This window comes from Lissotriton vulgaris, unplaced genomic scaffold, assembly GCF_964263255.1.
Source record: "Lissotriton vulgaris unplaced genomic scaffold, aLisVul1.2 SCAFFOLD_976, whole genome shotgun sequence".
Lineage (NCBI taxonomy): Eukaryota > Metazoa > Chordata > Amphibia > Caudata > Salamandridae > Lissotriton > Lissotriton vulgaris.
Genome location: NW_028250619.1, coordinates 688,517 through 702,256, shown reverse-complemented (window position 1 = coordinate 702,256; position 13,740 = coordinate 688,517). Strand labels below are relative to the sequence as shown.

Below are 13,740 nucleotides of genomic sequence, written 5' to 3'. Positions count from 1 at the left end.
CAAAATGAAGCACATTTCTGAACTCCAGTGTCGACACCAACCACAGCGCTCCTAAAGGACACCACAAACCTACACTCTTCCAACAACGCACAACAAACGGTACTTATTTACTCACCCACTCAGAAAGCACTGTGGGGTTTTGTGTGGGGTAGGAAACCACTATACAAATGCTACAACATAATTCAAAGTGTAACCACCTGAGACTGGGTAAAATAAACTAATGTGTCATCATCATAAAACTGAAATTTAGAAGAGAACCAGCCTTTGGTTGACGCCTCACAGTGGGACGGAGCAGCGACACAACTATAATTGTAGATTGTAGATTGTATTTACATAGTTCGTACGACCCCTAACTAGGTGGTGAAGCGCTTGGGTCGAGTAGCACGCTACTCCGGAGCCCAACATTAGAAGTTAATAGATTAGTTACCTGTATCTATATATTGTTTTTTCATTCCTTTGTGTATTAGTTGTGTTAGGTTTGTGCTCTTGAATTTGTGTGTGTTTAGTACAGTTTAGAGTAGGGACAGAATGATGGGAATGGATTTGTCAGGGGAAGGAGTAAATTGCTTTTATAAATAGTGTTTGTCTATAGTTGGGTGTCATCGTTAAAAAAGGGGAACTTTTAGTAGGAAGTTTTGGGGTACATAGTACTTAGAAACGTTTAGGATAGGGTCAGAGAGTGGAGGGATGGACAACAAAGTTGAAAGGAGGATTTCTTATATATTCTATACAAATGACACTTGGCAAGGTTGTAATAGCTGGATAGTCTCTATATAAATATCCATAGGTGCACAGAAGCAGTCATTTTTAATATAGTAGGATGTGCACAGTTAACTTGTGGTGAGGTCTACAAATTGTGTCATGACACTTGTTAAAGTTTTAGTAGTAGCCATAAACTCTTCTATATATGCACCTATAACTACATAGAAGCAGCAATTATGATAATGTCGGATATACATGTCTCTTCTGCTGTAATATATATTTTCTCCTTATATGAGCATAGCTGCTTGTAACAGGAAGCAGAGTTCAATGTACAAGGGCACATATATAGCAACAGCTTCATGTCTATACCGTGAGAAGCCTAGTTATTTATGTCTGAGTATACTATTGTGGTACACTGTTGAGAGTAGAGTTGGTATGTGGGGTAGAGCCAGCTCTTGACTAATCTCCTGAAGATAAGATGGTTGTCGTTAGATCTTTTGTTTGCGGGTCGGCAGTTCCATAGTTTGGCAGCTTTATTATTATTATTATTAATTAACATTTATAAAGCGCATGGCTACCCTGAGGCATCTCAGCAAACAGAGAAAGATGTTCCACCCGTGTTTCTTAGCTTCTATGCAGGAATTATGAGGTGAAGAGATAATCTTTAGAGCAGGTTTGGAGGAGGCTGGCTTAGTATATGGTGTTTACTTATGTAAGTGCTGCACCCTGCACTAATCTAGATCAACCTTATGGTGACTTTAGTGGTCTTACACAACCATAGAAGGCTCTCCAAGTGGTAGCTGTGAAGAGCAGCCTTCAGGCTTAGTCCAGAAGGAGTGCAAAACAGCTTGTTTTCCAGGTAGTTAATCTTATGGTGTAGAGTAAGTGAAAAATGACCACACAGTGTAGTTATAAAAATATGCATTTATTATAAACACTAACACATTGCAATATCTCCAACCGGAGATACAACCACAATACACACAATAATTTGATATTAGAACACGTAAGTAACACAAATACACAGTGGTTCCAGGGGGAGACCCACCCATATAGTAAAATAGTGGAATGCGAACCACGACCTAAGTCGAGAATGGACCCAGAAGGCATAGAAGAGCCGGGGACCCAAAGAATCACCCATGGTGAGTATCTAAGAACCCCATAAAGGTTGTGTGCCGAGTGGGAACACAACTGTGTGTTCAATACAAGTCAATGGGTAAGTTGTGGTTGCAGTTTTAAAGAAAACTGACCCTTCCCAGCAGACCATAAAGACACCCCATGGAAGATGGAAGGTTGGAAAGTCACCCCACCCGTGGATACCCTAGGAACCAGGATACCTACACCAGGAAAGCCAAGTGCATAGGTGCGAAGTGACATAGGTACCCGCCATAGACCACAATGGAGGACTTCAGAAAAGATGCCGCTGGCGAAGAAGGTGAAAGAGTCCAGTGGAATTCAAAGGTGGATTCAAGTTGAGAGGTACAGGCAAGCAGATGGGACAGAGTCTGTGCTACACAGGAGTGACCGGTGTCGGAGTTGCCGGTGAGCTGACGGTGGCCTTTAAGTTGCAGCTGTGCGGACCAGGCGATGCTGTAGAAGACCAGAAGCCGTTCACGAGCTGTCCCACATTGGATGTTAAGAGCTAGGGGGGTCAGTGTCCCTCAGGGGCACCAACAAGATTTGGCAACGGCAACCAACGTAGTGATCATCGAAAAAAGTGCAGTGTCGGGACCAGCAAGGTCCAAGTGACTCACCGCAAGCAGGTAAGTTAGAGCAGGCCCCTAGCACGCAGGGAAGCACACTGGAGCCAAAGAAGATCCCGAGAGGACCCTCAGGCCGGGGGCACAGGAGTCGCAAGAGGACTTCGGGCAGCTCTCTAAAGGATGAAGGCCCACGGTGCAAGGGATGCCGGTGCAGGTGAAGATGTTGAATGCAGGAGATGCTTGAGGCTGAAGCTTCTTGGAGCTCAAAGATCTCTTGAGGAGAGAATCAACAAGCCTTGGCAACGGCATGTCGACCTGGTGTACATGAGTACTGCTTCAGCAGTTTCGACGAGGATACTGGCTTCAAACTTGCTGTGAAGACAGCATAGGCCTCAAGGGAGTTGCAGAACCACCACCTGTGTTGCTGAACCGTTCGGAGTCCGTAGGAGCTCAGGAACAGCAGACTGGTCAGCTTTGTTGCATTGCCTGCAGATGCAGGGAAGTGGCTCCTTCACTCCAAGGAAGATTCCTTCGGTTGTCTTGGATGTCCACAGGTCCTGTGAAGAACCTGTATGGAGCACAGGCACAGATGACGCAGAAGACTGGCAGGACGACGAGACCAGGAGCAGCAGGAGTCTTCCCAATTGCAGTCTCGGTTCCCAAAGCGAAGTCCAAGGTGCCAGACTGTTGAAGGTGAAGTGGTTTCAGATCTGTATCTTGTACCACACTGAATCTAGGGACCCACCCACATGTAAGCCCTTAAGTGCGCTAAAGGAAGAGTTGGGACGATTCAGGGGTCCCTCCCAGAGGAGGAGCTGGACAGTGGGAAAGATACTCCCATGTCCTTTGTCCAGTTTCGTGCCAGAGTGGGAGCCAACTGCTCCCTGAACTGGTTTCAACTGGAGTATGCATTGAGGGCACCAAATGTGCCCTTCAAAGCAGTCTAGAGGTGCTGGCAAGCGCCCCCGCCCTGGCCTAACACACTAAAGCCTGTCTGGGAGGAGGTCACACCTCCTTGTGACAGGAAACCTATTGTCCAGCCTTTCCCTGCTCGAGCTTGGCTCGAGCTTGGCAGGAGGGTAGACTCGTGCCTCTGGTCGGCAGCATCCATATTTTTCTGTCTGGGTCTAGAAAACTGGTACTAGGAGCCCTGAGGGCCTAAAGGAGGAGCTTTACAGTGCATGGAATCATACATCCAACACTGTTTACAGTGTTGGGGTACTATTCCAAAATGTTTGATACCAAACACGACAGAGTGCGTTACAGCCAGTTTAGAGAAAGCCATTTCTTAATGATGCATGGCCACTCTATATATCGTAATGGCTGATGCACTTACAACCCAGGAGAATGGACTCAGAAGGTTGCAGGGGTGTCCTGCTCATGCACGGCCAACCTCGCACTCATAACGGAGTACCTTGCCTTTAGGATTGAAAGTCCTGCCTTAGGAGTGACTTATAAGTTTAAAGTGTAGTGACTTCAGATATAAGGAAATATATATATATATCTGTCATAAGTGGTGCTAGCACCAGCTGACACAGGCTGCAATGACAGGCCTGTAGTCACCATGTTTTTTTTTTTAAGTTTCAAAAACATTTATTGAATCACTTTACGGTACATCAGTGCAATATACATTCGGCGAATCCGAAGTTGCATTGTATGCAAATATTTGCCACCTTCCCATATCAATGCTGTCTTAACAGTAACTTCCCCCCCCTTAGTATCCTCGATGCCAACACAAGTCCTTTCAGCACAGACGAGTTCTTAATCAGAAGAAAATAGCAACGTGTGGTGCAGGTAACCACTATGCTCCATGCAAGTGGCGTTAGATGGCACAGCACACAAGAGCTAAAACTCTCAAACAAACGGTCCTCCCTTCAGTTCCAACCCTCCCCTCTGTATACATGTGAGACTCCACCGAGCAGCCTCAAACGGTTCCTGCGTCCCCCTGACATTAGCATACTTCGAACCCTTACATAGCCATTCTTTCTTGAGAGGTCGGGGGGCCTCCCCTAGGCTGAGTATTATCCTCCGCCTCAGTGGCGGTTCCTTCCAATCCTCCATCACCAGTATTGCCTTGTGATAACAGATAAGTGGTAAGCGGGCTCCAGATATCCCTCGGGCGTGACTTAATGGGTAACCTTTCTGCATAGAAACCTCGATTGTCTTGCCATGTGGTCATGGTGGCAATTAAATTTGGGCGCACACCCTCTCCCCCAGCGGCAAGTCACATGCCGTTTCACCAGAAGCAGCCCCAGAGCTAGAATTTTTTTGTGCGGTGTGTTGATGTCCTGGGATAGTCCCAGGAGGCCTACAAGTGGGCATGGATCCAGTTGGATCCCTGGCACAGTTGAGAGCCCCTCAAATGTTTGTGTCTAGAAGGTTGCTTCATGGGGGCAACTCCATGCCAGATGCAGAAAGTCCGCTCCCTCCCCACCGCATCTGATGCACCTGTCGTCCTCCCCAAGGTGAAATCCATGCAGTCTGGTCTTGGTGTGATATAATCTATGCAAAAACTTAAAATATAAGAGACATAATCTGCTATTACCGGTGATGGCTTCTGTGTGTGTGCAGCTACGTTCCCATTGATCATCAGACAATGGGACTTCCAGATCTTTGTCCCTTTGTACCATTCTCGGCTGGCTCTAATCGCATGAGATGGCCTTGCTGCCTGCGTGTGTTTATATAGAAGAGACACAGCTTGCCTGGGAGGGTCCACTTGCAGAAATGCATGTAAGGGGTCGAATGTGGCCGGCTCCTCAGGAAATGCAGGGGTTGCCGCCCTCACACTCTGACGGAGTCGAGTACAGAGGAATGCGTTCATTATTGTTGGTGTATGTGTGGTGAATAATTGTTCTTTGGTGCGAACTTGCCCTCCAACACAGAGATTGCCCCAAGTAGAGTAGTTAAGGCTCTCGAGCATCTTACGACAAATTCCCTCACCCGTGACAGCAAGCAAAGGGTTTCGGATCAGGGTCATCTTAGGAGAGTATAGCAGCGGGGACTCTAATTTACGGGCTATTTACGCCACAACCGTGCAATCTACAGTGGAGGGATCTTGCCCGTGTTCACTCACCGACGTGAAGAGGTAGGGCGCTGGGGGCCTCTACCGCCAGGTGGGGCATATAGGGTGGTGGGTGGAACCAATACAGCGCGAAATGGGCCTGTGCACAATAGTAATAGTATTCGAAGTTAGGCACGTGATATCCTCACTGATGATAGGGCAGCGTCATAGTGCGCAGGTTGAGGCGCGCCTGTTCCCCCCCCCCCACCCCCCAATAAGCCTCATGAGTTGCGTCCTGAGTGTTTTGAAGAATAAGCTGCCTGGGTACGGTATATTAATAAAGAGGTACAGCAATTTGGCCATCAATACCATCTTGATCAGCGAAATTCTCCCTGCCATGGACAGGGGCAATCGCAGCCACTTAGTGACGGAGTCAGTGATTTTATCCATGGCTGTGCCGTAATTAGCTCTCATCAATGCGTCGCTGTCCCTGCAGTCACAATTTAAGTGGTCTCCCACGGGTGGCACAATACATGCTTCAGCCCATGGGAGACCCCTGGTGTACCTATGCCCGGGATACCTTATTACCATATGCTAGGGACTTACAAGGGTACATTAGTAGCCAATCTGGGGGGTACCTAAGTAGTCACCATGTCCAATTTAGGGGAGAAGCACAGAGAGTGAATATCAGGACCCCAGTCAGACATAATGACACCAGCAAACAGTGGGGGTGACCATGAAAGCGGATCCTACTTTCCTACAAGGTTTCCTTGTTGTATGTATTTGTTGATTTTCTTCCTGATAAAGGGCGGTCCGTTGACATGTATCGCTTTGTGTGTGATACAAAGCAGCTCGAGTGAGGATCTCCTGGCAACTGGTAACCAGTGCAGGGCTTTCAAGGCAGAGGAGATCTGTGCTCGTGGCTTTACATAGAGATGGCAGCTTGAACCTTCCTATGTTTGAGAATTAAGCTGCAATGTTTTCATTGTGCCTCAATTACTGCAAGAAGGTGAAGTGGGTGTGCGTGAGGTTGATGCTGACGCAGCAGATGTTTCCACAGAAGATTAACCTAGGGTGCACAGAACAACCCCTGCTACCTTTGATTCTATTTTAAAGGTAGTGACTGAAGATTCAGAAGGGAGCCCGGGGCGGAGGAGCACAGTGGGGCATTCAGAGTCCAGCTCTCATTTTAAGAAGAATGTTTTCACCCCTAATAGCCATGGGGTACGAACTAATTTCACATTAGCACTATCTGAGCTTTCAACGGTGTTAGTTCCTGAGTGACAAGAGGTTGTGGTATCCTGTGCAAGTCTGAGGTCAGTGGGAAGAAGACTTCTTATTGGCACCCCAAGAAGGACGAAGGACAGACAGCGGTTCTTGCAGAGACTCATAAGTAGAACATTGCTCATTACCAGCCTGTGGGAGGCAGCACCCCCTAGTGACAGAGGCAGGAACTTCTTTCAATAGGCATGCTCCCCTGGTCTACAGCCTCGCGGGTGCCCACCATCACCCGTTTTGTAACCTTCGTAGAGAGGAAACAACCAGGAATGTATTTTATTCAGTGGACGGGACTCTGGTGCGAGGATGGTGGGAATGGGAAGGCCCTGCGGACTAGGAATGAAGGGGTTTATAGAAAGGCATCTTTAAGCTGCTCTCTCATCAGGCCTCTCTCACAACCTGTGGGTGGATTCTACAGTAGACAGAACATAAGACTGAGCAAGTGGCAGCATTGGGAAGTCCAGACCTCAGCAAACGGGCTCCATCGAACCTCAGAACCAGCCTGTGCATCGCTTCACGAGGACGCTTTCTAACAATGCTTACTGTCCAAGGCGTGTGGTGAAGGCCGCAACCTGCACTATATCTATGTTGCTGACCGGTCCATCGCTCGGAAACGCCACTGAAGCACTCTTGGCTGTAGTGACTGTGCTTGTATGGTGTAGGGACAGCCTCCATGCAGAATATAGAACTGGAAGATGCAGCCAGGGAGTGGAGGCCTTAGCTGCCGCTCACCCTGCATCACAGCATCAACATGCTCCAAAACCCTAGCCCCTAGAGCACAGAGCCCTGGTTCTAACCTGCCTCAGATCTGCCCGAGATTGCCCGATTACCTTCTGCCTCTACAAAAAGTCCACTGTGGTCAGTTCCGGTAGACTCCAATGGAGCAAGGTAGACTTTCCATCTCAACGCCTGGCTTGACGAGTTGTCTATACAGAGACATACCATCAGCCACCCAGGAAGGAAACAGGTTGATCTTCATTGGCAAGGTCCATATTGAAAACGTTAGCCACCTGCTCCTGTCCTCTTGAGAGGACTTCCTGAAGGTGGCCAGCACGTCAAAGTTTTCTGAACATAGACAAAATCTTTGGGTTCAGACGTTGAGGCTGCACCGTGTTCAGTGGGTGAGAGTTCCACTACCCTCCCCTTTGCTCCTCCACTCTCTGCAGATGGCAGATCTTTCCTCTGGACACCCTCTGAAGAAGGGCTTGAAGATCCCAGGACCATGAAATCACAGGCTCTACTGGTGCTGTATCCCGACACCAAGCAGGCATGTCTAAGCAGGCATGTCTAAGCAGGCATGTCTAAGCAGGCATGTCTGACAAACTAAAATAAAAATCTAACATTGGCGTCTACAAGTACAGCTTAAATATGGCCACATCTGAATGTTTTCTTGAGTCCTGCACAAAAGGTAAAGATCTGTACAAATTTTGATTTCAAACTACAAATGAATTGCAAGATTTTTTGATCCCAGATAGAATTTTCTGGCTACCATTTCCCTTTACAAACAGAGGAAAATATAATACCTCTTTGAACTTCCCAGTGTTTTAACCCTTATTTCCCATTTGTTGCCCGCGTCATTCTAGATCAGCACACAAACCACACTAGTAGAAATGAAACCTCAAATGGCCGGAGGACAACTGCCCCCATTCTTACACACGTCCCTCTGACGCAAAGACTCTAGGTGCAGTGCTGTCATTCTTGCTAGTAGGACATTTACACTGCACACTACTTCACCCCTCCCTCTTCACACAGCCTGCATCTACTCTCTCCTTTAGGACAGCTATAACTCCTCCACCCTCAGGATCTGCCTCGACCCTCACACCATCCTTAGCAGGCTCCTGTGCCGCGAACACCCTTAGACCATGCTGGCCAGCCTCAGGACCGCAAGGCATGCTTCTCTACATCTCTAGCCCAACTGAATAATCCTGGGTTGGGACAACAACAGGAATCTGTCTTACTTTGAAGGATCTTTCAAAGTGTCACACAGGTCATGGACACCTACCTCAGCTGTGTCCTGAACCAGGACCTCAAAATCAAAGACAAATCACACCCACCGCCAATCAACGTTACCACTTCAGACAAAAAGATGAAGGAATCTGCCCTCCCAGCTGCCACCGTCCTAGGACCACAATCATCGCTGCTCAATATCTGGTTAGCCCCTAAGACTAGCAAAGGGTTTGAGCATCCCCAACCTCTTCTCAAAGCTGTGCTTTTTTACAAAGAAGGGACGTGGACAGCGTACTGGGAGCGAAGACTCTGAAGTCCAACCTGGCATAACGGAAGATCACCAGAACCCCGAAACCGTATAAGAACCCCATAGGTCCTAAGATCCTAAAGACACCAGAACACAATCGTGCTGAAGCCAACCCTTGAGAGAAATCATGTCCTGGCACAGAGGTCAGTCTTGTCAACACTCCCACAAACCAGACACACACACTATCTTTTTTCTGGAACCAAGTGTGACACAGATACCCTCGAGGGTCAGAACAGCTCGATTGTCCTTCCAGACGAAGTTCTTTCCAAGATCAAGATCACCCAATGAAAGAAAGAGGCCAGGAGAGGAGTAGCTTGTGACTACATTGTTGAGTTTTCTTGCACTTAGACACACTATGCACTTCATTCAGTATGTAGTCACACTGAACTTTAACAACTCATTCATCACAAGACAGGGTTACTGCACCACAGGATACAACCCAATGTTTCAGCATCAGATTCTTGAACCGACCCTTCTTCTGCAAACCCTAAACAAGAACATTCTCATCACTGAGGACAAGAGACAGGTGCTACCAGCTCCACACACACCTGGACACACTCTCTAGGGCTCATTCACAACCTAGGAAAGTGCAACAGACTCCAACACACAGACTATTAGGAACGTTGAAGCCTTTAAGCCACAGCACTGACACGCCTCACGACCGTATAAGGAGAAACTCACTGTCCATCCATGTCAGGCACGTGCCCTACAGAAGCCTCAGCACAGTGGTGCTTGAATTAAGCGTGACCCAACAGACTGAACAGAACACACAACTCTGCTGGAGAACCATCAATTCCAGATAACAACTGCTATGAGCAGGATGGCCCCGGCCAACATAGGAAAACCGAAGTCTGCCATCCAATCCACCAAGACGTGGACAGTGAGGAACTGCCTGGGCTGGAGGTACCGGTCACACCACAGAACGCCAAAGGCGTCATTCACTGACTGTAGAAGACAACAAACCACAGAGGCAACCGCCAAGTCATCAAGAGATATAAGAAGCATCCTTTGCAGAATGCATCAGAAAGGTACCAACAAATATATTTTTGTGCATCACAACAATAACGGCAAAAAGACTTACTGAACTTCTTCGAGTCCCAAATTGATGCCTCAATCTCAAAGAAACCAAAATGCCTCAGTGCCCACCATCACTCCACCTCCACCACAACATCCTTTCACCACAACTTAGGCTCGGAAGCCAAGAAACATTGAAAAAACTGTACATATTACCTGAGAAATCATGCCCAGCCACACAGTGCCACCCATCACTCACTGTGAAGATTACGAATACAAGGAAAACCTTTCTTCTGCAGCGGGTCATTCCCAGCCCTCTGAGCAGCATCGTCATTACTTTCCACCCACTACTCAGTGGACCCAAAGATCAATCAATCAGGCATCTTGTAAAGCGTGACTACTCACCCGTAAGAGTATAAAGGCGCGGGGGGGCGGGAGACTGCTGATCCGTCGGAAGCACTGTGATTCAGTCGAACGAAGAGCCAGGTCTTGAGTTGATTCCTGAATTGAGGCAGTGACGGTGATTGCCTGAGGTGGAGAGGTAGGGTCTTCCTGGTCTTTGCTGCGAGGTAAGAGAAGGATCTTCCCCCGGCTGTGGTCTTGGGGATACATCAGACGGTGGTCAAGGCCACTTGGGCGGAGCAGAGGTCTCTGGTGGGTGCGTGGAATGCGAGGCGGTGGTTGAGGTATGTAGGTCTCGCGTTGTGAAGGGCTTTGTAGGCGTGTGTGAGGAGCTGGAAGGTGATTCTCCTGTTGACTGGGAGCCAGTGGAGGTTTCTCAGGTGGTTGGTGATGTGGCTGTGGCTGTGGCAGTGGATGTTCAGGATGAGTCTGGTGGAGGCCTTCTGAATGTTCTGCAGTTTCTTGAGGAGTTTCTGGGTGCATTGCCATAGTCGATTCTGCTGATGAGTGCGTGGGTGACTATTTCTCTGGAGTCAGTGGGAATCCACTTGAAGATCTTTTGAAGCAGGCGTAGCATGTGGAAGCAGGATGATGAGACAGCGTTGATCTGGGGGTTCATGGTGAGCGAGGAGTCCAGCATGATGCTAAGGTTTTGAGCATGGTCTGTGGGTGTGTGAGGGGGAAGGGAGGGTTTCAAGTGCTGCAGGCCATCAGGAGTCATCCCAGGCGGAGAGGGTCGAGCCCAGGATGATGACTTCTTTCCTCTACAAGTTGAGCTTGAAGCAGCTGTTTTTCATCTAGGTGATGACAGCCTCATCCCCTAGTGGAAGCTGTACTTGGTGACTCTGGGTTAGTTGGTGAGGGAAAGAATAAGCTGGATGTAGTATGCGTAGGAGACGTTGTTGAGTCTGTGGTACCAGGCGATGGCTGCGATCGGGCCATGAAGATGTTGAGGAGAGCCCTGAGGCACTCTGCAGCTGATCTCTGTGGGTTCAGAGTGGAACGGTGGTAGTCGGACCCTCTGTGTTTTCGACTGATGAGGAAGGAGCGGATCCATTCCAGGCTTTGTCGCGGATGCCGGCATCGTGGAGTCTTGTGCATAGGTTGCAGTGGGAGACTATATCGAAGGCAGAGGTCCAGCCGGATGAGGGCTGCAGTTTCGCCTCAGTCGGGGAGGGTGTGTACATCGTCTGTGGCAGCAAGAAGGGCGGTATCAGTGCTATGGTTGCTTCAGAAGCTGGACTGGGAGAGGTCCAGGATGTGGTTTGCTTCAATGAACTTGGAGAGTTGGACGTTGATCACCTTCTCGTTGATCTTAGCTGGGAAGGGGAGCAGAGAGGTGGGTCTGAAGTTCTTGAGGTCTGTTGGGTCGGCAGAGGGTATCTTCAGCAAGGGGTTGATCTTTGCGTGTTTCTAGTCTTCTGGGAAGGTAGCGGAGTAGATGGAGCAGTTGATGGTGCGGCAGAGTTCGGGGACGATGGAGGTGCCCACTCCGTTGAAGATGTGGTGCGGGCAGTGGCCCGATGCTGCTAAACTACCAGCTGAACGCTATCATAACCTGGACCTGACCACCCACTTCAATCAATGTTTCAACCATGGAAGGGAGATTGATTTCATCCTGGCCATCAACTGAAGAAAAAGTCTGTCTTCCATGGACAAAGACAGGATTAGACAAGCTTCTATGCATTGATCTCACTGCCATTAGCGATGTGGTGGACAAGGGCAAATGACTGCAATGTCTGAATACAGAATCCAAGGGTACAGGCCTGTTTGGAGTCAACTCTCCGAGGGGATTCAATCGCTCCTCTTTAACCGGAGTTTGTGTAGCGTTGTCATCTTGCACAGTACTGTGCAGAGTGCACAGGTCTTCATCATCGCCAAATCCACTACTAAGTGGAAACTAGACGAGCAATGCAAGCTAGCATCTCCTCGCTCCAAAACCGTACTGCAGGCTACACGCGCGTTCTTTGCCAAGGACTCGGATCTCGAGCCAGGGCTTGATATGGTCCCCATGAACCCCCCATGGACGGGATGAATTTAAACCTGTGTATCTTGTGATTCCCTCATGATGGTACAGTGATTAACACTTTAAAACGTTGTGAAAACACGATAATATACATTAAGCCCTGATGAAGTTCCTATTGTGGCAGGAACGAAACGTGTTGGCTGATTTTAATTCATGTGCAATAATTGTGAAAAATAAAAGAAGATGATGGAGTGAAATTTGCTACATTGATTCTATCTTTTGGTGCACCTTCCATTTGGAGAATCTCCTCACTCCTTGATCAAGCGCTCCACTGGATGAAGGAGAGGTTTCTACGGCATGAAAAGAGGAAACTCAGATGTTCAAGATGGAGCAGAACCAGAAACATTGCCTCTCTTCTGGACACCACCCCTTTAAATGCCCTCACCACTTGCAGTGACAGGAAACGACCGGGGCTGCTGCTCTACTCGGATCCCTCGATTATCCCCCAAGAGTGACCGCCGGGATCGTTTTGGGTTGAGGAACCCTCCAACTACTCTAACCCAAAGACTGAGTGGCAAGTACAAGAACTTTGGTGCTGGGTCGCCTTGACAACCACAGCACTGGATTCTCAGCGCCTTGAAGGAACTGACTGATGGAGGAAACACTACAACATCAAGTTGCAGAATGTGCAGGGAAGTGACCTTGAGAACCCAACCCTAAAGTGCCCCACCGGGTCAAGGTGGCCCCATGGGGTAAGTTCAGAGTTCTGTACACTGCAAATACTATCTGGGGAAATGTACAGAATTCCTGAAAAAACTAGCACTTTGCTACAAAAGAAACAGTGATATGTGCTCAGCACGTGCCCGACACAGCTGAAAGATGGAAGAAGGTCCAAGAGAGGCCGGGGAGTCCCGGAAAATGACTTAAGAAAGAACCAACCTCCAAGATCTCAGACCACCTGGACAATCAAACTCTGAAACCGACCAACCTCAAAGGATCTCAGACCACCCGGACAATCAAACTCTGAAACGGACCGACCTCAAGGCATCTCAGACCACCTGGACAATCAAACTCTGAAACAGACCAACCTCAAGGCATCTCAGACCACCTGGACAATCAAACTCTGAAACTAACCAACCTCAAAGGATCTCAGACCACCTGGAAAATCAAACTCTGAAACTGACCGACCTCAAGGGATCTCAGACCACCTGGACAATCAAACTCTGAAACTAACCAACCTCCAAGATCTCAGACCACCTGGACAATCAAACTCTGAAACTGACCGACCTCAAGGGATCTCAGACCACCTGGACAATCAAACTCTGAAACTAACCAACTTCCAAGATCTCAGACCACCTGGACAATCAAACTCTGAAACGGACCGACCTCAAGGGATCTCAGACCACCTGGACAATCAAAC

The 13,740-nt window shown here is 48.4% G+C and overlaps 1 protein-coding gene across 1 annotated transcript in view; it reads right to left on the bottom strand.

The window, feature by feature from the left end:
• Window positions 1–13,740, bottom strand: part of LOC147663182 (glycosyltransferase 1 domain-containing protein 1-like) — a gene marked incomplete at its 3' end in the record, with an annotated part of 305,663 nt that overhangs the window by 72,811 nt on the left and 219,112 nt on the right. The window lies entirely within an intron of this gene.